Genomic DNA, 22,605 nt, shown 5'->3' on the forward strand with positions numbered 1-22,605 from the left:
ATTCTCCAATTCCCTGAGGATTTCAAAAATACCTCCCCGGCGGGGAATCGAACCCCGGTCTCCCGCGTGACAGGCGGGGATACTGACCACTATACTACCGAGGATACAAAATTCTTCATCTCGTCTCATTTCTTTCCTTTATTCAGTTACAAGAGATGCGTATTAGTGCACCAACAACCACAATTCCTTTATCTCAATATGTTAAAAATTCCTCCCCGGCGTGGAATCGAACCCCGGTCTCCCGCGTGACAGGCGGGGATACTGACCACTATACTACCGAGGACATCTGATCGTCGTAAATCTGAATTGTTTTCTTTAGCACTGCACATAATTCAACACCGTTCAAAACATGAGCCGTGAACAACTACTTGTGTTTTCTGCAACACATGACAGTTCAGTACTCACCTACATCGCCTCTGGTAGCTCAGTTGGTAGAGCGGTGGACTGTAGAGGAGAAAGTCATCAGACATCCATAGGTCGCTGGTTCAAATCCGGCCCGGAGGAGATATTTTACAATCAATTACCTCTTTCGGGAACATTACTTTACAGTGTCGTTCACATATCATTAATAACACACCGGTAACGTTATTTCCGCTAAGTTACATTACGTGAAATGTGTTACTGGTAGTTAGATTACTACGCTTGAGGATCAAACGACTTTGAGATTGTGAACTAGAAAACTTATGTACGGGTACTGACTAGGTCTTGAGAATCCAGTTCATCTTCAGGTTGAGTACTTGCCATATAACAAATTACCACAGTATGAGGATCTGATTAACCTTCTAATCAAGAACTACTCAGTACGAACTCTAAATACGGCAGGCAAAGGAACCGCATCGCAAGTGGTCGAGAACTGTCGAGAGACTTGCCAATTGCCCACGTCCCGCGATGTTGTTTAGTAATAAGGTTGCACAGTGGATGCATGCTTCTAAACTGGAACTATTTTCCCTACGCTATTAGCTATTCTTGTCTTCTCGGCACAATACGACCTTTCTTCCGCTCGCCATTTCATGCAATTCAAGGCCATGCGAACTTTCCCCGAGCTAGTCAGGATCAATGATCCATTTGGTTTCAAACAAAATGATAGCAGTTAAAAGAAATAAAATGTGGCCTAATGACTCCTCAGTATGGCGAATGCCGGTACAGTGTCTTATATTGTCCAAGACCGCACGCACCCTTCTCACATTCACCGCGCCACATCTCGTCGCCTGACGGACGTAGACAGGTCGTTGCCCCCTAGGAGGGTGAAAACGTGAAATCACATTCGGAGCAGTAGTAATCGGCCGGTTGCGCACGCGCGGTTTGCTGTACAGTACAGGCCTGTAGCTGTGTTGAGTTGATAGCTGCTGTCCATGTCCATGTCGAATAGATTTTCTACGCGCAGCCTAATCTTGCTTCAAAAATCTATTCCGGTACCGGGAATCGAACCCGAGCCTCCTGGGTGAAAGCCAGGTATCCTAGCCACTAGACCATACCGGAGACGACGGCTATGTTTTGAGACAGTCACGAGACTTGTTCAATACACCAACTGGTCTGCAGTTTTAAATGGTCGCCTATTAGAAGCAAGCAAAACAGATCTCTTGTGGTCATTCGCACGTTTGAGAAGAGAAAAAATAACTTTAGCCCTTAACTCCCGCCACTCAGCGTTTGACTTGTTTCTAAATTTGCGCTGTGTCCGGTATGGTCTAGTGGCTAGGATACCTGGCTCTCACCCAGGAGGCTCGGGTTCGATTCCCGGTACCGGAAATTTTATTTTATCCATTCTTTGTTTATTTTAACACTTTTTCGGAGCAGAACAATTACTGTAACTTAGAACTCACGATGAGACCGTACTGAAAGTGAACTCTGAATATGTAATGTCAAATGTAGTGATTACATGGAACAGTCACGTGGTGAAAGGGGAAACTAGACTTGGATCTCCTTCGATTAGGTTCTCTTTCTTTTTCCAGTACGGTAGCTTCATTCATGGAAGAGCCGCAATGTGTCCTTGTTCTCTTATGATCAGTGTTTCTAAGGGGTTTTGCTCCTTGAGAAACGAGTAAGTACACAATGAACCTAATTTCAACAACTCAGTGGATCAGTGGAAGAGATCCCATGATCGTGGCTTCAACCCCAGCAACGGTATTCCTGTGTTTGTTAGATAGGTTTCCATTCGGCACTATATGTCGTACGAAAGATCCCCCAGCCACACATCGCGTTCCTCTGCCATCTGTTATTGCACAACGGAACGTCGAAACTGACATGACAGCAGACGAAAATACCTGAATGCGGTCACAGTTATGATTATGATGATTGCTACCGCATTTCTCTGAGTATCGGCTAACAATCTGAAAAGAGCTCAACTGTCATTTTTCTCACATTTGAAGTCTTCTTTATTTGATTCTCCAATTCCCTGAGGATTTCAAAAATACCTCCCCGGCGGGGAATCGAACCCCGGTCTCCCGCGTGACAGGCGGGGATACTGACCACTATACTACCGAGGATACAAAATTCTTCATCTCGTCTCATTTCTTTCCTTTATTCAGTTACAAGAGATGCGTATTAGTGCACCAACAACCACAATTCCTTTATCTCAATATGTTAAAAATTCCTCCCCGGCGTGGAATCGAACCCCGGTCTCCCGCGTGACAGGCGGGGATACTGACCACTATACTACCGAGGACATCTGATCGTCGTAAATCTGAATTGTTTTCTTTAGCACTGCACATAATTCAACACCGTTCAAAACATGAGCCGTGAACAACTACTTGTGTTTTCTGCAACACATGACAGTTCAGTACTCACCTACATCGCCTCTGGTAGCTCAGTTGGTAGAGCGGTGGACTGTAGAGGAGAAAGTCATCAGACATCCATAGGTCGCTGGTTCAAATCCGGCCCGGAGGAGATATTTTACAATCAATTACCTCTTTCGGGAACATTACTTTACAGTGTCGTTCACATATCATTAATAACACACCGGTAACGTTATTTCCGCTAAGTTACATTACGTGAAATGTGTTACTGGTAGTTAGATTACTACGCTTGAGGATCAAACGACTTTGAGATTGTGAACTAGAAAACTTATGTACGGGTACTGACTAGGTCTTGAGAATCCAGTTCATCTTCAGGTTGAGTACTTGCCATATAACAAATTACCACAGTATGAGGATCTGATTAACCTTCTAATCAAGAACTACTCAGTACGAACTCTAAATACGGCAGGCAAAGGAACCGCATCGCAAGTGGTCGAGAACTGTCGAGAGACTTGCCAATTGCCCACGTCCCGCGATGTTGTTTAGTAATAAGGTTGCACAGTGGATGCATGCTTCTAAACTGGAACTATTTTCCCTACGCTATTAGCTATTCTTGTCTTCTCGGCACAATACGACCTTTCTTCCGCTCGCCATTTCATGCAATTCAAGGCCATGCGAACTTTCCCCGAGCTAGTCAGGATCAATGATCCATTTGGTTTCAAACAAAATGATAGCAGTTAAAAGAAATAAAATGTGGCCTAATGACTCCTCAGTATGGCGAATGCCGGTACAGTGTCTTATATTGTCCAAGACCGCACGCACCCTTCTCACATTCACCGCGCCACATCTCGTCGCCTGACGGACGTAGACAGGTCGTTGCCCCCTAGGAGGGTGAAAACGTGAAATCACATTCGGAGCAGTAGTAATCGGCCGGTTGCGCACGCGCGGTTTGCTGTACAGTACAGGCCTGTAGCTGTGTTGAGTTGATAGCTGCTGTCCATGTCCATGTCGAATAGATTTTCTACGCGCAGCCTAATCTTGCTTCAAAAATCTATTCCGGTACCGGGAATCGAACCCGAGCCTCCTGGGTGAAAGCCAGGTATCCTAGCCACTAGACCATACCGGAGACGACGGCTATGTTTTGAGACAGTCACGAGACTTGTTCAATACACCAACTGGTCTGCAGTTTTAAATGGTCGCCTATTAGAAGCAAGCAAAACAGATCTCTTGTGGTCATTCGCACGTTTGAGAAGAGAAAAAATAACTTTAGCCCTTAACTCCCGCCACTCAGCGTTTGACTTGTTTCTAAATTTGCGCTGTGTCCGGTATGGTCTAGTGGCTAGGATACCTGGCTCTCACCCAGGAGGCTCGGGTTCGATTCCCGGTACCGGAAATTTTATTTTATCCATTCTTTGTTTATTTTAACACTTTTTCGGAGCAGAACAATTACTGTAACTTAGAACTCACGATGAGACCGTACTGAAAGTGAACTCTGAATATGTAATGTCAAATGTAGTGATTACATGGAACAGTCACGTGGTGAAAGGGGAAACTAGACTTGGATCTCCTTCGATTAGGTTCTCTTTCTTTTTCCAGTACGGTAGCTTCATTCATGGAAGAGCCGCAATGTGTCCTTGTTCTCTTATGATCAGTGTTTCTAAGGGGTTTTGCTCCTTGAGAAACGAGTAAGTACACAATGAACCTAATTTCAACAACTCAGTGGATCAGTGGAAGAGATCCCATGATCGTGGCTTCAACCCCAGCAACGGTATTCCTGTGTTTGTTAGATAGGTTTCCATTCGGCACTATATGTCGTACGAAAGATCCCCCAGCCACACATCGCGTTCCTCTGCCATCTGTTATTGCACAACGGAACGTCGAAACTGACATGACAGCAGACGAAAATACCTGAATGCGGTCACAGTTATGATTATGATGATTGCTACCGCATTTCTCTGAGTATCGGCTAACAATCTGAAAAGAGCTCAACTGTCATTTTTCTCACATTTGAAGTCTTCTTTATTTGATTCTCCAATTCCCTGAGGATTTCAAAAATACCTCCCCGGCGGGGAATCGAACCCCGGTCTCCCGCGTGACAGGCGGGGATACTGACCACTATACTACCGAGGATACAAAATTCTTCATCTCGTCTCATTTCTTTCCTTTATTCAGTTACAAGAGATGCGTATTAGTGCACCAACAACCACAATTCCTTTATCTCAATATGTTAAAAATTCCTCCCCGGCGGGGAATCGAACCCCGGTCTCCCGCGTGACAGGCGGGGATACTGACCACTATACTACCGAGGACATCTGATCGTCGTAAATCTGAATTGTTTTCTTTAGCACTGCACATAATTCAACACCGTTCAAAACATGAGCCGTGAACAACTACTTGTGTTTTCTGCAACACATGACAGTTCAGTACTCACCTACATCGCCTCTGGTAGCTCAGTTGGTAGAGCGGTGGACTGTAGAGGAGAAAGTCATCAGACATCCATAGGTCGCTGGTTCAAATCCGGCCCGGAGGAGATATTTTACAATCAATTACCTCTTTCGGGAACATTACTTTACAGTGTCGTTCACATATCATTAATAACACACCGGTAACGTTATTTCCGCTAAGTTACATTACGTGAAATGTGTTACTGGTAGTTAGATTACTACGCTTGAGGATCAAACGACTTTGAGATTGTGAACTAGAAAACTTATGTACGGGTACTGACTAGGTCTTGAGAATCCAGTTCATCTTCAGGTTGAGTACTTGCCATATAACAAATTACCACAGTATGAGGATCTGATTAACCTTCTAATCAAGAACTACTCAGTACGAACTCTAAATACGGCAGGCAAAGGAACCGCATCGCAAGTGGTCGAGAACTGTCGAGAGACTTGCCAATTGCCCACGTCCCGCGATGTTGTTTAGTAATAAGGTTGCACAGTGGATGCATGCTTCTAAACTGGAACTATTTTCCCTACGCTATTAGCTATTCTTGTCTTCTCGGCACAATACGACCTTTCTTCCGCTCGCCATTTCATGCAATTCAAGGCCATGCGAACTTTCCCCGAGCTAGTCAGGATCAATGATCCATTTGGTTTCAAACAAAATGATAGCAGTTAAAAGAAATAAAATGTGGCCTAATGACTCCTCAGTATGGCGAATGCCGGTACAGTGTCTTATATTGTCCAAGACCGCACGCACCCTTCTCACATTCACCGCGCCACATCTCGTCGCCTGACGGACGTAGACAGGTCGTTGCCCCCTAGGAGGGTGAAAACGTGAAATCACATTCGGAGCAGTAGTAATCGGCCGGTTGCGCACGCGCGGTTTGCTGTACAGTACAGGCCTGTAGCTGTGTTGAGTTGATAGCTGCTGTCCATGTCCATGTCGAATAGATTTTCTACGCGCAGCCTAATCTTGCTTCAAAAATCTATTCCGGTACCGGGAATCGAACCCGAGCCTCCTGGGTGAAAGCCAGGTATCCTAGCCACTAGACCATACCGGAGACGACGGCTATGTTTTGAGACAGTCACGAGACTTGTTCAATACACCAACTGGTCTGCAGTTTTAAATGGTCGCCTATTAGAAGCAAGCAAAACAGATCTCTTGTGGTCATTCGCACGTTTGAGAAGAGAAAAAATAACTTTAGCCCTTAACTCCCGCCACTCAGCGTTTGACTTGTTTCTAAATTTGCGCTGTGTCCGGTATGGTCTAGTGGCTAGGATACCTGGCTCTCACCCAGGAGGCTCGGGTTCGATTCCCGGTACCGGAAATTTTATTTTATCCATTCTTTGTTTATTTTAACACTTTTTCGGAGCAGAACAATTACTGTAACTTAGAACTCACGATGAGACCGTACTGAAAGTGAACTCTGAATATGTAATGTCAAATGTAGTGATTACATGGAACAGTCACGTGGTGAAAGGGGAAACTAGACTTGGATCTCCTTCGATTAGGTTCTCTTTCTTTTTCCAGTACGGTAGCTTCATTCATGGAAGAGCCGCAATGTGTCCTTGTTCTCTTATGATCAGTGTTTCTAAGGGGTTTTGCTCCTTGAGAAACGAGTAAGTACACAATGAACCTAATTTCAACAACTCAGTGGATCAGTGGAAGAGATCCCATGATCGTGGCTTCAACCCCAGCAACGGTATTCCTGTGTTTGTTAGATAGGTTTCCATTCGGCACTATATGTCGTACGAAAGATCCCCCAGCCACACATCGCGTTCCTCTGCCATCTGTTATTGCACAACGGAACGTCGAAACTGACATGACAGCAGACGAAAATACCTGAATGCGGTCACAGTTATGATTATGATGATTGCTACCGCATTTCTCTGAGTATCGGCTAACAATCTGAAAAGAGCTCAACTGTCATTTTTCTCACATTTGAAGTCTTCTTTATTTGATTCTCCAATTCCCTGAGGATTTCAAAAATACCTCCCCGGCGGGGAATCGAACCCCGGTCTCCCGCGTGACAGGCGGGGATACTGACCACTATACTACCGAGGATACAAAATTCTTCATCTCGTCTCATTTCTTTCCTTTATTCAGTTACAAGAGATGCGTATTAGTGCACCAACAACCACAATTCCTTTATCTCAATATGTTAAAAATTCCTCCCCGGCGTGGAATCGAACCCCGGTCTCCCGCGTGACAGGCGGGGATACTGACCACTATACTACCGAGGACATCTGATCGTCGTAAATCTGAATTGTTTTCTTTAGCACTGCACATAATTCAACACCGTTCAAAACATGAGCCGTGAACAACTACTTGTGTTTTCTGCAACACATGACAGTTCAGTACTCACCTACATCGCCTCTGGTAGCTCAGTTGGTAGAGCGGTGGACTGTAGAGGAGAAAGTCATCAGACATCCATAGGTCGCTGGTTCAAATCCGGCCCGGAGGAGATATTTTACAATCAATTACCTCTTTCGGGAACATTACTTTACAGTGTCGTTCACATATCATTAATAACACACCGGTAACGTTATTTCCGCTAAGTTACATTACGTGAAATGTGTTACTGGTAGTTAGATTACTACGCTTGAGGATCAAACGACTTTGAGATTGTGAACTAGAAAACTTATGTACGGGTACTGACTAGGTCTTGAGAATCCAGTTCATCTTCAGGTTGAGTACTTGCCATATAACAAATTACCACAGTATGAGGATCTGATTAACCTTCTAATCAAGAACTACTCAGTACGAACTCTAAATACGGCAGGCAAAGGAACCGCATCGCAAGTGGTCGAGAACTGTCGAGAGACTTGCCAATTGCCCACGTCCCGCGATGTTGTTTAGTAATAAGGTTGCACAGTGGATGCATGCTTCTAAACTGGAACTATTTTCCCTACGCTATTAGCTATTCTTGTCTTCTCGGCACAATACGACCTTTCTTCCGCTCGCCATTTCATGCAATTCAAGGCCATGCGAACTTTCCCCGAGCTAGTCAGGATCAATGATCCATTTGGTTTCAAACAAAATGATAGCAGTTAAAAGAAATAAAATGTGGCCTAATGACTCCTCAGTATGGCGAATGCCGGTACAGTGTCTTATATTGTCCAAGACCGCACGCACCCTTCTCACATTCACCGCGCCACATCTCGTCGCCTGACGGACGTAGACAGGTCGTTGCCCCCTAGGAGGGTGAAAACGTGAAATCACATTCGGAGCAGTAGTAATCGGCCGGTTGCGCACGCGCGGTTTGCTGTACAGTACAGGCCTGTAGCTGTGTTGAGTTGATAGCTGCTGTCCATGTCCATGTCGAATAGATTTTCTACGCGCAGCCTAATCTTGCTTCAAAAATCTATTCCGGTACCGGGAATCGAACCCGAGCCTCCTGGGTGAAAGCCAGGTATCCTAGCCACTAGACCATACCGGAGACGACGGCTATGTTTTGAGACAGTCACGAGACTTGTTCAATACACCAACTGGTCTGCAGTTTTAAATGGTCGCCTATTAGAAGCAAGCAAAACAGATCTCTTGTGGTCATTCGCACGTTTGAGAAGAGAAAAAATAACTTTAGCCCTTAACTCCCGCCACTCAGCGTTTGACTTGTTTCTAAATTTGCGCTGTGTCCGGTATGGTCTAGTGGCTAGGATACCTGGCTCTCACCCAGGAGGCTCGGGTTCGATTCCCGGTACCGGAAATTTTATTTTATCCATTCTTTGTTTATTTTAACACTTTTTCGGAGCAGAACAATTACTGTAACTTAGAACTCACGATGAGACCGTACTGAAAGTGAACTCTGAATATGTAATGTCAAATGTAGTGATTACATGGAACAGTCACGTGGTGAAAGGGGAAACTAGACTTGGATCTCCTTCGATTAGGTTCTCTTTCTTTTTCCAGTACGGTAGCTTCATTCATGGAAGAGCCGCAATGTGTCCTTGTTCTCTTATGATCAGTGTTTCTAAGGGGTTTTGCTCCTTGAGAAACGAGTAAGTACACAATGAACCTAATTTCAACAACTCAGTGGATCAGTGGAAGAGATCCCATGATCGTGGCTTCAACCCCAGCAACGGTATTCCTGTGTTTGTTAGATAGGTTTCCATTCGGCACTATATGTCGTACGAAAGATCCCCCAGCCACACATCGCGTTCCTCTGCCATCTGTTATTGCACAACGGAACGTCGAAACTGACATGACAGCAGACGAAAATACCTGAATGCGGTCACAGTTATGATTATGATGATTGCTACCGCATTTCTCTGAGTATCGGCTAACAATCTGAAAAGAGCTCAACTGTCATTTTTCTCACATTTGAAGTCTTCTTTATTTGATTCTCCAATTCCCTGAGGATTTCAAAAATACCTCCCCGGCGGGGAATCGAACCCCGGTCTCCCGCGTGACAGGCGGGGATACTGACCACTATACTACCGAGGATACAAAATTCTTCATCTCGTCTCATTTCTTTCCTTTATTCAGTTACAAGAGATGCGTATTAGTGCACCAACAACCACAATTCCTTTATCTCAATATGTTAAAAATTCCTCCCCGGCGTGGAATCGAACCCCGGTCTCCCGCGTGACAGGCGGGGATACTGACCACTATACTACCGAGGACATCTGATCGTCGTAAATCTGAATTGTTTTCTTTAGCACTGCACATAATTCAACACCGTTCAAAACATGAGCCGTGAACAACTACTTGTGTTTTCTGCAACACATGACAGTTCAGTACTCACCTACATCGCCTCTGGTAGCTCAGTTGGTAGAGCGGTGGACTGTAGAGGAGAAAGTCATCAGACATCCATAGGTCGCTGGTTCAAATCCGGCCCGGAGGAGATATTTTACAATCAATTACCTCTTTCGGGAACATTACTTTACAGTGTCGTTCACATATCATTAATAACACACCGGTAACGTTATTTCCGCTAAGTTACATTACGTGAAATGTGTTACTGGTAGTTAGATTACTACGCTTGAGGATCAAACGACTTTGAGATTGTGAACTAGAAAACTTATGTACGGGTACTGACTAGGTCTTGAGAATCCAGTTCATCTTCAGGTTGAGTACTTGCCATATAACAAATTACCACAGTATGAGGATCTGATTAACCTTCTAATCAAGAACTACTCAGTACGAACTCTAAATACGGCAGGCAAAGGAACCGCATCGCAAGTGGTCGAGAACTGTCGAGAGACTTGCCAATTGCCCACGTCCCGCGATGTTGTTTAGTAATAAGGTTGCACAGTGGATGCATGCTTCTAAACTGGAACTATTTTCCCTACGCTATTAGCTATTCTTGTCTTCTCGGCACAATACGACCTTTCTTCCGCTCGCCATTTCATGCAATTCAAGGCCATGCGAACTTTCCCCGAGCTAGTCAGGATCAATGATCCATTTGGTTTCAAACAAAATGATAGCAGTTAAAAGAAATAAAATGTGGCCTAATGACTCCTCAGTATGGCGAATGCCGGTACAGTGTCTTATATTGTCCAAGACCGCACGCACCCTTCTCACATTCACCGCGCCACATCTCGTCGCCTGACGGACGTAGACAGGTCGTTGCCCCCTAGGAGGGTGAAAACGTGAAATCACATTCGGAGCAGTAGTAATCGGCCGGTTGCGCACGCGCGGTTTGCTGTACAGTACAGGCCTGTAGCTGTGTTGAGTTGATAGCTGCTGTCCATGTCCATGTCGAATAGATTTTCTACGCGCAGCCTAATCTTGCTTCAAAAATCTATTCCGGTACCGGGAATCGAACCCGAGCCTCCTGGGTGAAAGCCAGGTATCCTAGCCACTAGACCATACCGGAGACGACGGCTATGTTTTGAGACAGTCACGAGACTTGTTCAATACACCAACTGGTCTGCAGTTTTAAATGGTCGCCTATTAGAAGCAAGCAAAACAGATCTCTTGTGGTCATTCGCACGTTTGAGAAGAGAAAAAATAACTTTAGCCCTTAACTCCCGCCACTCAGCGTTTGACTTGTTTCTAAATTTGCGCTGTGTCCGGTATGGTCTAGTGGCTAGGATACCTGGCTCTCACCCAGGAGGCTCGGGTTCGATTCCCGGTACCGGAAATTTTATTTTATCCATTCTTTGTTTATTTTAACACTTTTTCGGAGCAGAACAATTACTGTAACTTAGAACTCACGATGAGACCGTACTGAAAGTGAACTCTGAATATGTAATGTCAAATGTAGTGATTACATGGAACAGTCACGTGGTGAAAGGGGAAACTAGACTTGGATCTCCTTCGATTAGGTTCTCTTTCTTTTTCCAGTACGGTAGCTTCATTCATGGAAGAGCCGCAATGTGTCCTTGTTCTCTTATGATCAGTGTTTCTAAGGGGTTTTGCTCCTTGAGAAACGAGTAAGTACACAATGAACCTAATTTCAACAACTCAGTGGATCAGTGGAAGAGATCCCATGATCGTGGCTTCAACCCCAGCAACGGTATTCCTGTGTTTGTTAGATAGGTTTCCATTCGGCACTATATGTCGTACGAAAGATCCCCCAGCCACACATCGCGTTCCTCTGCCATCTGTTATTGCACAACGGAACGTCGAAACTGACATGACAGCAGACGAAAATACCTGAATGCGGTCACAGTTATGATTATGATGATTGCTACCGCATTTCTCTGAGTATCGGCTAACAATCTGAAAAGAGCTCAACTGTCATTTTTCTCACATTTGAAGTCTTCTTTATTTGATTCTCCAATTCCCTGAGGATTTCAAAAATACCTCCCCGGCGGGGAATCGAACCCCGGTCTCCCGCGTGACAGGCGGGGATACTGACCACTATACTACCGAGGATACAAAATTCTTCATCTCGTCTCATTTCTTTCCTTTATTCAGTTACAAGAGATGCGTATTAGTGCACCAACAACCACAATTCCTTTATCTCAATATGTTAAAAATTCCTCCCCGGCGTGGAATCGAACCCCGGTCTCCCGCGTGACAGGCGGGGATACTGACCACTATACTACCGAGGACATCTGATCGTCGTAAATCTGAATTGTTTTCTTTAGCACTGCACATAATTCAACACCGTTCAAAACATGAGCCGTGAACAACTACTTGTGTTTTCTGCAACACATGACAGTTCAGTACTCACCTACATCGCCTCTGGTAGCTCAGTTGGTAGAGCGGTGGACTGTAGAGGAGAAAGTCATCAGACATCCATAGGTCGCTGGTTCAAATCCGGCCCGGAGGAGATATTTTACAATCAATTACCTCTTTCGGGAACATTACTTTACAGTGTCGTTCACATATCATTAATAACACACCGGTAACGTTATTTCCGCTAAGTTACATTACGTGAAATGTGTTACTGGTAGTTAGATTACTACGCTTGAGGATCAAACGACTTTGAGATTGTGAACTAGAAAACTTATGTACGGGTACTGACTAGGTCTTGAGAATCCAGTTCATCTTCAGGTTGAGTACTTGCCATATAACAAATTACCACAGTATGAGGATCTGATTAACCTTCTAATCAAGAACTACTCAGTACGAACTCTAAATACGGCAGGCAAAGGAACCGCATCGCAAGTGGTCGAGAACTGTCGAGAGACTTGCCAATTGCCCACGTCCCGCGATGTTGTTTAGTAATAAGGTTGCACAGTGGATGCATGCTTCTAAACTGGAACTATTTTCCCTACGCTATTAGCTATTCTTGTCTTCTCGGCACAATACGACCTTTCTTCCGCTCGCCATTTCATGCAATTCAAGGCCATGCGAACTTTCCCCGAGCTAGTCAGGATCAATGATCCATTTGGTTTCAAACAAAATGATAGCAGTTAAAAGAAATAAAATGTGGCCTAATGACTCCTCAGTATGGCGAATGCCGGTACAGTGTCTTATATTGTCCAAGACCGCACGCACCCTTCTCACATTCACCGCGCCACATCTCGTCGCCTGACGGACGTAGACAGGTCGTTGCCCCCTAGGAGGGTGAAAACGTGAAATCACATTCGGAGCAGTAGTAATCGGCCGGTTGCGCACGCGCGGTTTGCTGTACAGTACAGGCCTGTAGCTGTGTTGAGTTGATAGCTGCTGTCCATGTCCATGTCGAATAGATTTTCTACGCGCAGCCTAATCTTGCTTCAAAAATCTATTCCGGTACCGGGAATCGAACCCGAGCCTCCTGGGTGAAAGCCAGGTATCCTAGCCACTAGACCATACCGGAGACGACGGCTATGTTTTGAGACAGTCACGAGACTTGTTCAATACACCAACTGGTCTGCAGTTTTAAATGGTCGCCTATTAGAAGCAAGCAAAACAGATCTCTTGTGGTCATTCGCACGTTTGAGAAGAGAAAAAATAACTTTAGCCCTTAACTCCCGCCACTCAGCGTTTGACTTGTTTCTAAATTTGCGCTGTGTCCGGTATGGTCTAGTGGCTAGGATACCTGGCTCTCACCCAGGAGGCTCGGGTTCGATTCCCGGTACCGGAAATTTTATTTTATCCATTCTTTGTTTATTTTAACACTTTTTCGGAGCAGAACAATTACTGTAACTTAGAACTCACGATGAGACCGTACTGAAAGTGAACTCTGAATATGTAATGTCAAATGTAGTGATTACATGGAACAGTCACGTGGTGAAAGGGGAAACTAGACTTGGATCTCCTTCGATTAGGTTCTCTTTCTTTTTCCAGTACGGTAGCTTCATTCATGGAAGAGCCGCAATGTGTCCTTGTTCTCTTATGATCAGTGTTTCTAAGGGGTTTTGCTCCTTGAGAAACGAGTAAGTACACAATGAACCTAATTTCAACAACTCAGTGGATCAGTGGAAGAGATCCCATGATCGTGGCTTCAACCCCAGCAACGGTATTCCTGTGTTTGTTAGATAGGTTTCCATTCGGCACTATATGTCGTACGAAAGATCCCCCAGCCACACATCGCGTTCCTCTGCCATCTGTTATTGCACAACGGAACGTCGAAACTGACATGACAGCAGACGAAAATACCTGAATGCGGTCACAGTTATGATTATGATGATTGCTACCGCATTTCTCTGAGTATCGGCTAACAATCTGAAAAGAGCTCAACTGTCATTTTTCTCACATTTGAAGTCTTCTTTATTTGATTCTCCAATTCCCTGAGGATTTCAAAAATACCTCCCCGGCGGGGAATCGAACCCCGGTCTCCCGCGTGACAGGCGGGGATACTGACCACTATACTACCGAGGATACAAAATTCTTCATCTCGTCTCATTTCTTTCCTTTATTCAGTTACAAGAGATGCGTATTAGTGCACCAACAACCACAATTCCTTTATCTCAATATGTTAAAAATTCCTCCCCGGCGTGGAATCGAACCCCGGTCTCCCGCGTGACAGGCGGGGATACTGACCACTATACTACCGAGGACATCTGATCGTCGTAAATCTGAATTGTTTTCTTTAGCACTGCACATAATTCAACACCGTTCAAAACATGAGCCGTGAACAACTACTTGTGTTTTCTGCAACACATGACAGTTCAGTACTCACCTACATCGCCTCTGGTAGCTCAGTTGGTAGAGCGGTGGACTGTAGAGGAGAAAGTCATCAGACATCCATAGGTCGCTGGTTCAAATCCGGCCCGGAGGAGATATTTTACAATCAATTACCTCTTTCGGGAACATTACTTTACAGTGTCGTTCACATATCATTAATAACACACCGGTAACGTTATTTCCGCTAAGTTACATTACGTGAAATGTGTTACTGGTAGTTAGATTACTACGCTTGAGGATCAAACGACTTTGAGATTGTGAACTAGAAAACTTATGTACGGGTACTGACTAGGTCTTGAGAATCCAGTTCATCTTCAGGTTGAGTACTTGCCATATAACAAATTACCACAGTATGAGGATCTGATTAACCTTCTAATCAAGAACTACTCAGTACGAACTCTAAATACGGCAGGCAAAGGAACCGCATCGCAAGTGGTCGAGAACTGTCGAGAGACTTGCCAATTGCCCACGTCCCGCGATGTTGTTTAGTAATAAGGTTGCACAGTGGATGCATGCTTCTAAACTGGAACTATTTTCCCTACGCTATTAGCTATTCTTGTCTTCTCGGCACAATACGACCTTTCTTCCGCTCGCCATTTCATGCAATTCAAGGCCATGCGAACTTTCCCCGAGCTAGTCAGGATCAATGATCCATTTGGTTTCAAACAAAATGATAGCAGTTAAAAGAAATAAAATGTGGCCTAATGACTCCTCAGTATGGCGAATGCCGGTACAGTGTCTTATATTGTCCAAGACCGCACGCACCCTTCTCACATTCACCGCGCCACATCTCGTCGCCTGACGGACGTAGACAGGTCGTTGCCCCCTAGGAGGGTGAAAACGTGAAATCACATTCGGAGCAGTAGTAATCGGCCGGTTGCGCACGCGCGGTTTGCTGTACAGTACAGGCCTGTAGCTGTGTTGAGTTGATAGCTGCTGTCCATGTCCATGTCGAATAGATTTTCTACGCGCAGCCTAATCTTGCTTCAAAAATCTATTCCGGTACCGGGAATCGAACCCGAGCCTCCTGGGTGAAAGCCAGGTATCCTAGCCACTAGACCATACCGGAGACGACGGCTATGTTTTGAGACAGTCACGAGACTTGTTCAATACACCAACTGGTCTGCAGTTTTAAATGGTCGCCTATTAGAAGCAAGCAAAACAGATCTCTTGTGGTCATTCGCACGTTTGAGAAGAGAAAAAATAACTTTAGCCCTTAACTCCCGCCACTCAGCGTTTGACTTGTTTCTAAATTTGCGCTGTGTCCGGTATGGTCTAGTGGCTAGGATACCTGGCTCTCACCCAGGAGGCTCGGGTTCGATTCCCGGTACCGGAAATTTTATTTTATCCATTCTTTGTTTATTTTAACACTTTTTCGGAGCAGAACAATTACTGTAACTTAGAACTCACGATGAGACCGTACTGAAAGTGAACTCTGAATATGTAATGTCAAATGTAGTGATTACATGGAACAGTCACGTGGTGAAAGGGGAAACTAGACTTGGATCTCCTTCGATTAGGTTCTCTTTCTTTTTCCAGTACGGTAGCTTCATTCATGGAAGAGCCGCAATGTGTCCTTGTTCTCTTATGATCAGTGTTTCTAAGGGGTTTTGCTCCTTGAGAAACGAGTAAGTACACAATGAACCTAATTTCAACAACTCAGTGGATCAGTGGAAGAGATCCCATGATCGTGGCTTCAACCCCAGCAACGGTATTCCTGTGTTTGTTAGATAGGTTTCCATTCGGCACTATATGTCGTACGAAAGATCCCCCAGCCACACATCGCGTTCCTCTGCCATCTGTTATTGCACAACGGAACGTCGAAACTGACATGACAGCAGACGAAAATACCTGAATGCGGTCACAGTTATGATTATGATGATTGCTACCGCATTTCTCTGAGTATCGGCTAACAATCTGAAAAGAGCTCAACTGTCATTTTTCTCACATTTGAAGTCTTCTTTATTTGATTCTCCAATTCCCTGAGGATTTCAAAAATACCTCCCCGGCGGGGAATCGAACCCCGGTCTCCCGCGTGACAGGCGGGGATACTGACCACTATACTACCGAGGATACAAAATTCTTCATCTCGTCTCATTTCTTTCCTTTATTCAGTTACAAGAGATGCGTATTAGTGCACCAACAACCACAATTCCTTTATCTCAATATGTTAAAAATTCCTCCCCGGCGTGGAATCGAACCCCGGTCTCCCGCGTGACAGGCGGGGATACTGACCACTATACTACCGAGGACATCTGATCGTCGTAAATCTGAATTGTTTTCTTTAGCACTGCACATAATTCAACACCGTTCAAAACATGAGCCGTGAACAACTACTTGTGTTTTCTGCAACACATGACAGTTCAGTACTCACCTACATCGCCTCTGGTAGCTCAGTTGGTAGAGCGGTGGACTGTAGAGGAGAAAGTCATCAGACATCCATAGGTCGCTGGTTCAAATCCGGCCCGGAGGAGATATTTTACAATCAATTACCTCTTTCGGGAACATTACTTTACAGTGTCGTTCACATATCATTAATAACACACCGGTAACGTTATTTCCGCTAAGTTACATTACGTGAAATGTGTTACTGGTAGTTAGATTACTACGCTTGAGGATCAAACGACTTTGAGATTGTGAACTAGAAAACTTATGTACGGGTACTGACTAGGTCTTGAGAATCCAGTTCATCTTCAGGTTGAGTACTTGCCATATAACAAATTACCACAGTATGAGGATCTGATTAACCTTCTAATCAAGAACTACTCAGTACGAACTCTAAATACGGCAGGCAAAGGAACCGCATCGCAAGTGGTCGAGAACTGTCGAGAGACTTGCCAATTGCCCACGTCCCGCGATGTTGTTTAGTAATAAGGTTGCACAGTGGATGCATGCTTCTAAACTGGAACTATTTTCCCTACGCTATTAGCTATTCTTGTCTTCTCGGCACAATACGACCTTTCTTCCGCTCGCCATTTCATGCAATTCAAGGCCATGCGAACTTTCCCCGAGCTAGTCAGGATCAATGATCCATTTGGTTTCAAACAAAATGATAGCAGTTAAAAGAAATAAAATGTGGCCTAATGACTCCTCAGTATGGCGAATGCCGGTACAGTGTCTTATATTGTCCAAGACCGCACGCACCCTTCTCACATTCACCGCGCCACATCTCGTCGCCTGACGGACGTAGACAGGTCGTTGCCCCCTAGGAGGGTGAAAACGTGAAATCACATTCGGAGCAGTAGTAATCGGCCGGTTGCGCACGCGCGGTTTGCTGTACAGTACAGGCCTGTAGCTGTGTTGAGTTGATAGCTGCTGTCCATGTCCATGTCGAATAGATTTTCTACGCGCAGCCTAATCTTGCTTCAAAAATCTATTCCGGTACCGGGAATCGAACCCGAGCCTCCTGGGTGAAAGCCAGGTATCCTAGCCACTAGACCATACCGGAGACGACGGCTATGTGTTGAGACAGTCACGAGACTTGTTCAATACACCAACTGGTCTGCAGTTTTAAATGGTCGCCTATTAGAAGCAAGCAAAACAGATCTCTTGTGGTCATTCGCACGTTTGAGAAGAGAAAAAATAACTTTAGCCCTTAACTCCCGCCACTCAGCGTTTGACTTGTTTCTAAATTTGCGCTGTGTCCGGTATGGTCTAGTGGCTAGGATACCTGGCTCTCACCCAGGAGGCTCGGGTTCGATTCCCGGTACCGGAAATTTTATTTTATCCATTCTTTGTTTATTTTAACACTTTTTCGGAGCAGAACAATTACTGTAACTTAGAACTCACGATGAGACCGTACTGAAAGTGAACTCTGAATATGTAATGTCAAATGTAGTGATTACATGGAACAGTCACGTGGTGAAAGGGGAAACTAGACTTGGATCTCCTTCGATTAGGTTCTCTTTCTTTTTCCAGTACGGTAGCTTCATTCATGGAAGAGCCGCAATGTGTCCTTGTTCTCTTATGATCAGTGTTTCTAAGGGGTTTTGCTCCTTGAGAAACGAGTAAGTACACAATGAACCTAATTTCAACAACTCAGTGGATCAGTGGAAGAGATCCCATGATCGTGGCTTCAACCCCAGCAACGGTATTCCTGTGTTTGTTAGATAGGTTTCCATTCGGCACTATATGTCGTACGAAAGATCCCCCAGCCACACATCGCGTTCCTCTGCCATCTGTTATTGCACAACGGAACGTCGAAACTGACATGACAGCAGACGAAAATACCTGAATGCGGTCACAGTTATGATTATGATGATTGCTACCGCATTTCTCTGAGTATCGGCTAACAATCTGAAAAGAGCTCAACTGTCATTTTTCTCACATTTGAAGTCTTCTTTATTTGATTCTCCAATTCCCTGAGGATTTCAAAAATACCTCCCCGGCGGGGAATCGAACCCCGGTCTCCCGCGTGACAGGCGGGGATACTGACCACTATACTACCGAGGATACAAAATTCTTCATCTCGTCTCATTTCTTTCCTTTATTCAGTTACAAGAGATGCGTATTAGTGCACCAACAACCACAATTCCTTTATCTCAATATGTTAAAAATTCCTCCCCGGCGGGGAATCGAACCCCGGTCTCCCGCGTGACAGGCGGGGATACTGACCACTATACTACCGAGGACATCTGATCGTCGTAAATCTGAATTGTTTTCTTTAGCACTGCACATAATTCAACACCGTTCAAAACATGAGCCGTGAACAACTACTTGTGTTTTCTGCAACACATGACAGTTCAGTACTCACCTACATCGCCTCTGGTAGCTCAGTTGGTAGAGCGGTGGACTGTAGAGGAGAAAGTCATCAGACATCCATAGGTCGCTGGTTCAAATCCGGCCCGGAGGAGATATTTTACAATCAATTACCTCTTTCGGGAACATTACTTTACAGTGTCGTTCACATATCATTAATAACACACCGGTAACGTTATTTCCGCTAAGTTACATTACGTGAAATGTGTTACTGGTAGTTAGATTACTACGCTTGAGGATCAAACGACTTTGAGATTGTGAACTAGAAAACTTATGTACGGGTACTGACTAGGTCTTGAGAATCCAGTTCATCTTCAGGTTGAGTACTTGCCATATAACAAATTACCACAGTATGAGGATCTGATTAACCTTCTAATCAAGAACTACTCAGTACGAACTCTAAATACGGCAGGCAAAGGAACCGCATCGCAAGTGGTCGAGAACTGTCGAGAGACTTGCCAATTGCCCACGTCCCGCGATGTTGTTTAGTAATAAGGTTGCACAGTGGATGCATGCTTCTAAACTGGAACTATTTTCCCTACGCTATTAGCTATTCTTGTCTTCTCGGCACAATACGACCTTTCTTCCGCTCGCCATTTCATGCAATTCAAGGCCATGCGAACTTTCCCCGAGCTAGTCAGGATCAATGATCCATTTGGTTTCAAACAAAATGATAGCAGTTAAAAGAAATAAAATGTGGCCTAATGACTCCTCAGTATGGCGAATGCCGGTACAGTGTCTTATATTGTCCAAGACCGCACGCACCCTTCTCACATTCACCGCGCCACATCTCGTCGCCTGACGGACGTAGACAGGTCGTTGCCCCCTAGGAGGGTGAAAACGTGAAATCACATTCGGAGCAGTAGTAATCGGCCGGTTGCGCACGCGCGGTTTGCTGTACAGTACAGGCCTGTAGCTGTGTTGAGTTGATAGCTGCTGTCCATGTCCATGTCGAATAGATTTTCTACGCGCAGCCTAATCTTGCTTCAAAAATCTATTCCGGTACCGGGAATCGAACCCGAGCCTCCTGGGTGAAAGCCAGGTATCCTAGCCACTAGACCATACCGGAGACGACGGCTATGTTTTGAGACAGTCACGAGACTTGTTCAATACACCAACTGGTCTGCAGTTTTAAATGGTCGCCTATTAGAAGCAAGCAAAACAGATCTCTTGTGGTCATTCGCACGTTTGAGAAGAGAAAAAATAACTTTAGCCCTTAACTCCCGCCACTCAGCGTTTGACTTGTTTCTAAATTTGCGCTGTGTCCGGTATGGTCTAGTGGCTAGGATACCTGGCTCTCACCCAGGAGGCTCGGGTTCGATTCCCGGTACCGGAAATTTTATTTTATCCATTCTTTGTTTATTTTAACACTTTTTCGGAGCAGAACAATTACTGTAACTTAGAACTCACGATGAGACCGTACTGAAAGTGAACTCTGAATATGTAATGTCAAATGTAGTGATTACATGGAACAGTCACGTGGTGAAAGGGGAAACTAGACTTGGATCTCCTTCGATTAGGTTCTCTTTCTTTTTCCAGTACGGTAGCTTCATTCATGGAAGAGCCGCAATGTGTCCTTGTTCTCTTATGATCAGTGTTTCTAAGGGGTTTTGCTCCTTGAGAAACGAGTAAGTACACAATGAACCTAATTTCAACAACTCAGTGGATCAGTGGAAGAGATCCCATGATCGTGGCTTCAACCCCAGCAACGGTATTCCTGTGTTTGTTAGATAGGTTTCCATTCGGCACTATATGTCGTACGAAAGATCCCCCAGCCACACATCGCGTTCCTCTGCCATCTGTTATTGCACAACGGAACGTCGAAACTGACATGACAGCAGACGAAAATACCTGAATGCGGTCACAGTTATGATTATGATGATTGCTACCGCATTTCTCTGAGTATCGGCTAACAATCTGAAAAGAGCTCAACTGTCATTTTTCTCACATTTGAAGTCTTCTTTATTTGATTCTCCAATTCCCTGAGGATTTCAAAAATACCTCCCCGGCGGGGAATCGAACCCCGGTCTCCCGCGTGACAGGCGGGGATACTGACCACTATACTACCGAGGATACAAAATTCTTCATCTCGTCTCATTTCTTTCCTTTATTCAGTTACAAGAGATGCGTATTAGTGCACCAACAACCACAATTCCTTTATCTCAATATGTTAAAAATTCCTCCCCGGCGTGGAATCGAACCCCGGTCTCCCGCGTGACAGGCGGGGATACTGACCACTATACTACCGAGGACATCTGATCGTCGTAAATCTGAATTGTTTTCTTTAGCACTGCACATAATTCAACACCGTTCAAAACATGAGCCGTGAACAACTACTTGTGTTTTCTGCAACACATGACAGTTCAGTACTCACCTACATCGCCTCTGGTAGCTCAGTTGGTAGAGCGGTGGACTGTAGAGGAGAAAGTCATCAGACATCCATAGGTCGCTGGTTCAAATCCGGCCCGGAGGAGATATTTTACAATCAATTACCTCTTTCGGGAACATTACTTTACAGTGTCGTTCACATATCATTAATAACACACCGGTAACGTTATTTCCGCTAAGTTACATTACGTGAAATGTGTTACTGGTAGTTAGATTACTACGCTTGAGGATCAAACGACTTTGAGATTGTGAACTAGAAAACTTATGTACGGGTACTGACTAGGTCTTGAGAATCCAGTTCATCTTCAGGTTGAGTACTTGCCATATAACAAATTACCACAGTATGAGGATCTGATTAACCTTCTAATCAAGAACTACTCAGTACGAACTCTAAATACGGCAGGCAAAGGAACCGCATCGCAAGTGGTCGAGAACTGTCGAGAGACTTGCCAATTGCCCACGTCCCGCGATGTTGTTTAGTAATAAGGTTGCACAGTGGATGCATGCTTCTAAACTGGAACTATTTTCCCTACGCTATTAGCTATTCTTGTCTTCTCGGCACAATACGACCTTTCTTCCGCTCGCCATTTCATGCAATTCAAGGCCATGCGAACTTTCCCCGAGCTAGTCAGGATCAATGATCCATTTGGTTTCAAACAAAATGATAGCAGTTAAAAGAAATAAAATGTGGCCTAATGACTCCTCAGTATGGCGAATGCCGGTACAGTGTCTTATATTGTCCAAGACCGCACGCACCCTTCTCACATTCACCGCG

General features: G+C 44.8%; 48 non-coding genes across 48 annotated transcripts; 19 read left to right on the plus strand and 29 right to left on the minus strand.

The window, feature by feature from the left end:
• Positions 1 to 32: 32 nt before the first annotated feature.
• Positions 33 to 104, minus strand: TRNAD-GUC (transfer RNA aspartic acid (anticodon GUC)). The gene has a single exon. It is a non-coding gene; the product is annotated as a tRNA-Asp (tRNA).
• Positions 105 to 211: 107 nt separating this feature from the next.
• On the minus strand, positions 212 to 283 carry TRNAD-GUC (transfer RNA aspartic acid (anticodon GUC)). The gene has a single exon. It is a non-coding gene; the product is annotated as a tRNA-Asp (tRNA).
• A 130-nt stretch (positions 284 to 413) lies between these two features.
• On the plus strand, positions 414 to 504 carry TRNAY-GUA (transfer RNA tyrosine (anticodon GUA)). Its single transcript is given in 2 exon segments — positions 414 to 450; positions 469 to 504. It is a non-coding gene; the product is annotated as a tRNA-Tyr (tRNA).
• A 903-nt stretch (positions 505 to 1,407) lies between these two features.
• Positions 1,408 to 1,479, minus strand: TRNAE-UUC (transfer RNA glutamic acid (anticodon UUC)). The gene has a single exon. It is a non-coding gene; the product is annotated as a tRNA-Glu (tRNA).
• Positions 1,480 to 1,674: 195 nt separating this feature from the next.
• TRNAE-CUC (transfer RNA glutamic acid (anticodon CUC)) lies at positions 1,675 to 1,746 on the plus strand. Its single transcript has one exon. It is a non-coding gene; the product is annotated as a tRNA-Glu (tRNA).
• A 665-nt stretch (positions 1,747 to 2,411) lies between these two features.
• On the minus strand, positions 2,412 to 2,483 carry TRNAD-GUC (transfer RNA aspartic acid (anticodon GUC)). Its single transcript has one exon. It is a non-coding gene; the product is annotated as a tRNA-Asp (tRNA).
• A 107-nt stretch (positions 2,484 to 2,590) lies between these two features.
• TRNAD-GUC (transfer RNA aspartic acid (anticodon GUC)) lies at positions 2,591 to 2,662 on the minus strand. The gene has a single exon. It is a non-coding gene; the product is annotated as a tRNA-Asp (tRNA).
• A 130-nt stretch (positions 2,663 to 2,792) lies between these two features.
• TRNAY-GUA (transfer RNA tyrosine (anticodon GUA)) lies at positions 2,793 to 2,883 on the plus strand. Its single transcript is given in 2 exon segments — positions 2,793 to 2,829; positions 2,848 to 2,883. It is a non-coding gene; the product is annotated as a tRNA-Tyr (tRNA).
• Positions 2,884 to 3,786: 903 nt separating this feature from the next.
• TRNAE-UUC (transfer RNA glutamic acid (anticodon UUC)) lies at positions 3,787 to 3,858 on the minus strand. The gene has a single exon. It is a non-coding gene; the product is annotated as a tRNA-Glu (tRNA).
• A 195-nt stretch (positions 3,859 to 4,053) lies between these two features.
• On the plus strand, positions 4,054 to 4,125 carry TRNAE-CUC (transfer RNA glutamic acid (anticodon CUC)). Its single transcript has one exon. It is a non-coding gene; the product is annotated as a tRNA-Glu (tRNA).
• A 665-nt stretch (positions 4,126 to 4,790) lies between these two features.
• Positions 4,791 to 4,862, minus strand: TRNAD-GUC (transfer RNA aspartic acid (anticodon GUC)). Its single transcript has one exon. It is a non-coding gene; the product is annotated as a tRNA-Asp (tRNA).
• Positions 4,863 to 4,969: 107 nt separating this feature from the next.
• On the minus strand, positions 4,970 to 5,041 carry TRNAD-GUC (transfer RNA aspartic acid (anticodon GUC)). The gene has a single exon. It is a non-coding gene; the product is annotated as a tRNA-Asp (tRNA).
• Positions 5,042 to 5,171: 130 nt separating this feature from the next.
• On the plus strand, positions 5,172 to 5,262 carry TRNAY-GUA (transfer RNA tyrosine (anticodon GUA)). Its single transcript is given in 2 exon segments — positions 5,172 to 5,208; positions 5,227 to 5,262. It is a non-coding gene; the product is annotated as a tRNA-Tyr (tRNA).
• Positions 5,263 to 6,165: 903 nt separating this feature from the next.
• TRNAE-UUC (transfer RNA glutamic acid (anticodon UUC)) lies at positions 6,166 to 6,237 on the minus strand. The gene has a single exon. It is a non-coding gene; the product is annotated as a tRNA-Glu (tRNA).
• Positions 6,238 to 6,432: 195 nt separating this feature from the next.
• On the plus strand, positions 6,433 to 6,504 carry TRNAE-CUC (transfer RNA glutamic acid (anticodon CUC)). Its single transcript has one exon. It is a non-coding gene; the product is annotated as a tRNA-Glu (tRNA).
• A 665-nt stretch (positions 6,505 to 7,169) lies between these two features.
• Positions 7,170 to 7,241, minus strand: TRNAD-GUC (transfer RNA aspartic acid (anticodon GUC)). The gene has a single exon. It is a non-coding gene; the product is annotated as a tRNA-Asp (tRNA).
• A 107-nt stretch (positions 7,242 to 7,348) lies between these two features.
• On the minus strand, positions 7,349 to 7,420 carry TRNAD-GUC (transfer RNA aspartic acid (anticodon GUC)). The gene has a single exon. It is a non-coding gene; the product is annotated as a tRNA-Asp (tRNA).
• A 130-nt stretch (positions 7,421 to 7,550) lies between these two features.
• Positions 7,551 to 7,641, plus strand: TRNAY-GUA (transfer RNA tyrosine (anticodon GUA)). Its single transcript is given in 2 exon segments — positions 7,551 to 7,587; positions 7,606 to 7,641. It is a non-coding gene; the product is annotated as a tRNA-Tyr (tRNA).
• Positions 7,642 to 8,544: 903 nt separating this feature from the next.
• On the minus strand, positions 8,545 to 8,616 carry TRNAE-UUC (transfer RNA glutamic acid (anticodon UUC)). The gene has a single exon. It is a non-coding gene; the product is annotated as a tRNA-Glu (tRNA).
• Positions 8,617 to 8,811: 195 nt separating this feature from the next.
• Positions 8,812 to 8,883, plus strand: TRNAE-CUC (transfer RNA glutamic acid (anticodon CUC)). Its single transcript has one exon. It is a non-coding gene; the product is annotated as a tRNA-Glu (tRNA).
• Positions 8,884 to 9,548: 665 nt separating this feature from the next.
• On the minus strand, positions 9,549 to 9,620 carry TRNAD-GUC (transfer RNA aspartic acid (anticodon GUC)). Its single transcript has one exon. It is a non-coding gene; the product is annotated as a tRNA-Asp (tRNA).
• A 107-nt stretch (positions 9,621 to 9,727) lies between these two features.
• On the minus strand, positions 9,728 to 9,799 carry TRNAD-GUC (transfer RNA aspartic acid (anticodon GUC)). Its single transcript has one exon. It is a non-coding gene; the product is annotated as a tRNA-Asp (tRNA).
• Positions 9,800 to 9,929: 130 nt separating this feature from the next.
• On the plus strand, positions 9,930 to 10,020 carry TRNAY-GUA (transfer RNA tyrosine (anticodon GUA)). Its single transcript is given in 2 exon segments — positions 9,930 to 9,966; positions 9,985 to 10,020. It is a non-coding gene; the product is annotated as a tRNA-Tyr (tRNA).
• Positions 10,021 to 10,923: 903 nt separating this feature from the next.
• Positions 10,924 to 10,995, minus strand: TRNAE-UUC (transfer RNA glutamic acid (anticodon UUC)). The gene has a single exon. It is a non-coding gene; the product is annotated as a tRNA-Glu (tRNA).
• Positions 10,996 to 11,190: 195 nt separating this feature from the next.
• TRNAE-CUC (transfer RNA glutamic acid (anticodon CUC)) lies at positions 11,191 to 11,262 on the plus strand. Its single transcript has one exon. It is a non-coding gene; the product is annotated as a tRNA-Glu (tRNA).
• A 665-nt stretch (positions 11,263 to 11,927) lies between these two features.
• On the minus strand, positions 11,928 to 11,999 carry TRNAD-GUC (transfer RNA aspartic acid (anticodon GUC)). Its single transcript has one exon. It is a non-coding gene; the product is annotated as a tRNA-Asp (tRNA).
• A 107-nt stretch (positions 12,000 to 12,106) lies between these two features.
• Positions 12,107 to 12,178, minus strand: TRNAD-GUC (transfer RNA aspartic acid (anticodon GUC)). Its single transcript has one exon. It is a non-coding gene; the product is annotated as a tRNA-Asp (tRNA).
• A 130-nt stretch (positions 12,179 to 12,308) lies between these two features.
• Positions 12,309 to 12,399, plus strand: TRNAY-GUA (transfer RNA tyrosine (anticodon GUA)). The gene is given in 2 exon segments: positions 12,309 to 12,345; positions 12,364 to 12,399. It is a non-coding gene; the product is annotated as a tRNA-Tyr (tRNA).
• A 903-nt stretch (positions 12,400 to 13,302) lies between these two features.
• Positions 13,303 to 13,374, minus strand: TRNAE-UUC (transfer RNA glutamic acid (anticodon UUC)). Its single transcript has one exon. It is a non-coding gene; the product is annotated as a tRNA-Glu (tRNA).
• Positions 13,375 to 13,569: 195 nt separating this feature from the next.
• TRNAE-CUC (transfer RNA glutamic acid (anticodon CUC)) lies at positions 13,570 to 13,641 on the plus strand. Its single transcript has one exon. It is a non-coding gene; the product is annotated as a tRNA-Glu (tRNA).
• A 665-nt stretch (positions 13,642 to 14,306) lies between these two features.
• On the minus strand, positions 14,307 to 14,378 carry TRNAD-GUC (transfer RNA aspartic acid (anticodon GUC)). Its single transcript has one exon. It is a non-coding gene; the product is annotated as a tRNA-Asp (tRNA).
• A 107-nt stretch (positions 14,379 to 14,485) lies between these two features.
• TRNAD-GUC (transfer RNA aspartic acid (anticodon GUC)) lies at positions 14,486 to 14,557 on the minus strand. Its single transcript has one exon. It is a non-coding gene; the product is annotated as a tRNA-Asp (tRNA).
• A 130-nt stretch (positions 14,558 to 14,687) lies between these two features.
• On the plus strand, positions 14,688 to 14,778 carry TRNAY-GUA (transfer RNA tyrosine (anticodon GUA)). Its single transcript is given in 2 exon segments — positions 14,688 to 14,724; positions 14,743 to 14,778. It is a non-coding gene; the product is annotated as a tRNA-Tyr (tRNA).
• A 903-nt stretch (positions 14,779 to 15,681) lies between these two features.
• On the minus strand, positions 15,682 to 15,753 carry TRNAE-UUC (transfer RNA glutamic acid (anticodon UUC)). Its single transcript has one exon. It is a non-coding gene; the product is annotated as a tRNA-Glu (tRNA).
• Positions 15,754 to 15,948: 195 nt separating this feature from the next.
• TRNAE-CUC (transfer RNA glutamic acid (anticodon CUC)) lies at positions 15,949 to 16,020 on the plus strand. The gene has a single exon. It is a non-coding gene; the product is annotated as a tRNA-Glu (tRNA).
• Positions 16,021 to 16,685: 665 nt separating this feature from the next.
• TRNAD-GUC (transfer RNA aspartic acid (anticodon GUC)) lies at positions 16,686 to 16,757 on the minus strand. The gene has a single exon. It is a non-coding gene; the product is annotated as a tRNA-Asp (tRNA).
• Positions 16,758 to 16,864: 107 nt separating this feature from the next.
• Positions 16,865 to 16,936, minus strand: TRNAD-GUC (transfer RNA aspartic acid (anticodon GUC)). The gene has a single exon. It is a non-coding gene; the product is annotated as a tRNA-Asp (tRNA).
• Positions 16,937 to 17,066: 130 nt separating this feature from the next.
• Positions 17,067 to 17,157, plus strand: TRNAY-GUA (transfer RNA tyrosine (anticodon GUA)). The gene is given in 2 exon segments: positions 17,067 to 17,103; positions 17,122 to 17,157. It is a non-coding gene; the product is annotated as a tRNA-Tyr (tRNA).
• Positions 17,158 to 18,060: 903 nt separating this feature from the next.
• TRNAE-UUC (transfer RNA glutamic acid (anticodon UUC)) lies at positions 18,061 to 18,132 on the minus strand. The gene has a single exon. It is a non-coding gene; the product is annotated as a tRNA-Glu (tRNA).
• A 195-nt stretch (positions 18,133 to 18,327) lies between these two features.
• Positions 18,328 to 18,399, plus strand: TRNAE-CUC (transfer RNA glutamic acid (anticodon CUC)). The gene has a single exon. It is a non-coding gene; the product is annotated as a tRNA-Glu (tRNA).
• A 665-nt stretch (positions 18,400 to 19,064) lies between these two features.
• Positions 19,065 to 19,136, minus strand: TRNAD-GUC (transfer RNA aspartic acid (anticodon GUC)). The gene has a single exon. It is a non-coding gene; the product is annotated as a tRNA-Asp (tRNA).
• Positions 19,137 to 19,243: 107 nt separating this feature from the next.
• On the minus strand, positions 19,244 to 19,315 carry TRNAD-GUC (transfer RNA aspartic acid (anticodon GUC)). Its single transcript has one exon. It is a non-coding gene; the product is annotated as a tRNA-Asp (tRNA).
• A 130-nt stretch (positions 19,316 to 19,445) lies between these two features.
• On the plus strand, positions 19,446 to 19,536 carry TRNAY-GUA (transfer RNA tyrosine (anticodon GUA)). Its single transcript is given in 2 exon segments — positions 19,446 to 19,482; positions 19,501 to 19,536. It is a non-coding gene; the product is annotated as a tRNA-Tyr (tRNA).
• A 903-nt stretch (positions 19,537 to 20,439) lies between these two features.
• Positions 20,440 to 20,511, minus strand: TRNAE-UUC (transfer RNA glutamic acid (anticodon UUC)). The gene has a single exon. It is a non-coding gene; the product is annotated as a tRNA-Glu (tRNA).
• Positions 20,512 to 20,706: 195 nt separating this feature from the next.
• Positions 20,707 to 20,778, plus strand: TRNAE-CUC (transfer RNA glutamic acid (anticodon CUC)). The gene has a single exon. It is a non-coding gene; the product is annotated as a tRNA-Glu (tRNA).
• Positions 20,779 to 21,443: 665 nt separating this feature from the next.
• On the minus strand, positions 21,444 to 21,515 carry TRNAD-GUC (transfer RNA aspartic acid (anticodon GUC)). Its single transcript has one exon. It is a non-coding gene; the product is annotated as a tRNA-Asp (tRNA).
• A 107-nt stretch (positions 21,516 to 21,622) lies between these two features.
• On the minus strand, positions 21,623 to 21,694 carry TRNAD-GUC (transfer RNA aspartic acid (anticodon GUC)). Its single transcript has one exon. It is a non-coding gene; the product is annotated as a tRNA-Asp (tRNA).
• Positions 21,695 to 21,824: 130 nt separating this feature from the next.
• TRNAY-GUA (transfer RNA tyrosine (anticodon GUA)) lies at positions 21,825 to 21,915 on the plus strand. The gene is given in 2 exon segments: positions 21,825 to 21,861; positions 21,880 to 21,915. It is a non-coding gene; the product is annotated as a tRNA-Tyr (tRNA).
• The last annotated feature ends 690 nt before the right edge of the window (positions 21,916 to 22,605 follow it).

Source organism: Anabrus simplex, chromosome 8 (genome assembly GCF_040414725.1).
Source record: "Anabrus simplex isolate iqAnaSimp1 chromosome 8, ASM4041472v1, whole genome shotgun sequence".
Classification (NCBI taxonomy): Eukaryota; Metazoa; Arthropoda; class Insecta; order Orthoptera; family Tettigoniidae; genus Anabrus; species Anabrus simplex.